This window comes from Manis pentadactyla, chromosome X (assembly GCF_030020395.1).
Source record: "Manis pentadactyla isolate mManPen7 chromosome X, mManPen7.hap1, whole genome shotgun sequence".
Taxonomy (NCBI): Eukaryota; Metazoa; Chordata; class Mammalia; order Pholidota; family Manidae; genus Manis; species Manis pentadactyla.
This window is the reverse complement of record NC_080038.1, coordinates 29,757,294-29,760,448: the sequence shown is the minus strand read 5'-3', so window position 1 is coordinate 29,760,448 and position 3,155 is coordinate 29,757,294.

Sequence of the window (3,155 nt, the reverse complement as noted above, 5' to 3'; positions counted from 1 at the left end):
TGATTCTCAAGCACAGTGACGGTTGCAAACCACTAACTTGTATAAATCATGAATATATGATGAAGCATTATATCTGCTTACAACATTTGTGATAGCTATAGATATTGATAAAAGTGGCTGGTCGAAGTGGTCAAGGACGTGGTGATTAGAAATATGATTAAGAAATGGAAAACCTGAGGTATAGCACAACATTCTCATGGATGTTTAAATCTTGCAGAATGTTTGTGAGACTTTGGGTGGAAAGGAATACTGTACTCCATGCACCAGTGCTTTTTTAAAAATTAGAGAAAATTACAAATATAATAAATGATAGTGTTGAAGAAAACCAAAGGGAAAATGTCAATGGTTCTAAATTTGGATAGCTACAGAATCATTTGTGATATTTATTAAAAGTGCAGGTTCTGTGACTTATATTCAAGACTGGTGCAGGCAGGTGCTTGTGATATATTCAACAGTAATCTAGGAATTTCGGATGTAGGTTGTCCTTAGACCGCCTGAAATGAATCTCAAGGAAGAAGGGCAATAGTACTGGGTAGTGAAAAGGATTGTGACTCCACCTTCCAGTTGTTTACTTGATTGATCTGTACTCAGGAAAGGAATGGGGAAATGGTACCTGGTAGAGAGCTGGATTTCACTTAAGTATAGGAGCTAAAATAATGATTCCTGAGTTTCAGCATAATATGTTGAATAGAAACTTGAATTTTAGTAATTCGCAATCTTACCTTCAAAGTTTTTAGTAACTCCTTTGTGTGTTTGTGTTTCTCACACCGGTTTCAAGTTAGAACAGTAACATCCTTGTGGAGGGAAGGGTGAACTGGCCATTGTGAAAATATTACCCCAAGGTCAAAGCACTACATAACTTCCCACCCCAACTGCCACTTTGTGCTGCAGACTTTTCATGTACCAGTTAGATCCCAGAAATGTTAGATGTAGATCACCTCAATATTTACATGTCTCCTTTTGAGACATACTGTTTTTATCCAAATTTCCATGTCATAGGGTTCTTTTATATGTCTGTGTATCCCATAAATACTGATAGCTTTTAATATTATATACTACAAGTATAAGGTGTAGAGAAAATATGTTTGTGTTTCTATAGAATTAGAGATTCATGAGAAAAATGTTGCTTACATTTGGGATCCTAACATAAAAGCAAGACATGGGAACTCCAGAAAGATTTAGCTAAATCCAGAGGTATATATTTGTATTTCAACAGAAAATGAGACCTTGGAGACAACTCTAGATTACAGAGACCTAGGACAGAAGGACTTTTCTGGGCCTTGGAAAGATGTATTTATATTCCAGAAATTTAGAGTGAGAACTCAAGTGTTCTTCCATCTTATGTTCATAGAACAAAGATTTTTCTCCCTCATTTAAAGAGGGAGAGAGAAGGTAGCTAGTTGCCTCTTGCTCCTGTACATAAACAGAAAAAAAATCCATTTTTCTCCATTCTTCACCGATTACAATGACTTCAAAGTTTGTAAATATAGGACAATTGACCTGACTTTCACCACATCACCCCAGGAGTAGGAATCAGGGTGTGACAAACAACATGGCCATTATTTGCATTTGTATTTGTATTTTAAGTGAATTTGTATTTTAGGTGAATGATAAATCTGTGTCTGATCCAGAACACATCATGTGAGCATTCAGGATGAAAGTAATAAAGAGTTAGTTTAAAACCTTATAGTGAGTTTTATTTGCATTATATATGTGTGTGTGTGTGTGTGTGTGTGTGTGTGTGTGTGTCTGTGTGTGTGTCCATACATGACTGAACAGTCCGGAACAGTGCTGCACAATTCATTATTATGAAAGTTCTTCATGATATTGTATTTAACATGGCCATACAAGTGAGTGCCTTTATAACATACATTCTATACCCGTTTTATGAGTGTTCTTTTTTACCTTACTTGGTATTATTGCTTTGTCCATATATTTTTAATGTCTGAATTGAAAAGGAATTTCCATGGGATATTATTTCAGAGTGCAAATTGAAATATGACTCCATATAAATCTACCACATTTTAAAAAATATGTGGAAGTATGTACACACCCAAGTGCACATAATTTGAAAGTAGTCTTAGTAAGAGGTCCAGGTTTTATAAGCCAACAGAATAAAGGTTGAATACTTTATTAACATTACCTATGATCTTTGAATAAATTTAAAAAGCAGAAGGACATTCATATGTATGTTGTATTATTGTTTTCTATTTTAATAACAAAAAGAAAGTGTTTCATTTTTGTTGGTTTTATATTAAGTATTGTGTCAATCTCAGTAGTAATAGCATATGTCCTTGTATTTGGGCTTCCTCGTTATAACTATATTTGGACATTCACACCAAGTCCACGGAGTAATTATTAGAGGTGTTTCTTTATGCTTGCTCTTTTTTAGCCCTTTGTTCTTTGGGGGAAATCTGGTAATATGAAAATGGTTCCTGCCTTTGAAGTATATACAAACTAATTGGGAGAAATGCAGAATACAAGAGAAGAACTCAGATAAGGAAAGAGATTGATATAATCTAAACTTATCACCCAAAGACTTTTTGATGAGGCAGGAATATTTGTGTTAGGAGGAAATGGCATGAACAGAATGTAGTATGTGAACAAATGATGCACATTTAGCAAATTGTGTGAATGGGTTGTCATAGTTGAAGTTTGATTAGAAAATTAGATGGAGTCGTTGAGTTGAGATACTGGGTGTTAGCATAAAAAGTTAGGAGTTGGCTATGCGGTATTGTGGGAATAAAGATATTCACTACTACAACAATAGAACGGATTAAAAGGAGAGGTACTGCAGACAGAAAGCACAGACCAGTCAGAATATTCTTTCAAATGCTGAGGGAGGAAAAGAGTAACATCCTCACTCAGATCATTGTGATGGAGACTGACAGCAATGTGCTCATACTGAGAAGATCATGAGGTTTGCCAGACCTAGAGACGAGCCATAAGAGGAGGGCCCGGAGGAGGGACCATTACAATTGCTCCTGGGTTTTCCAGTTTGTGATCTGGAGAGACTGACATTGAGAGTCACAAAACACGGCTTTGTATAAACAGTGCCATGTACCTACTGGAGAAAAGAGGGTTTATACACCTTTATTTTTCTCCTTGTAATGTAGGCCTGTTAAAGTCACTTTGTACCAGAACTCTTATTTACG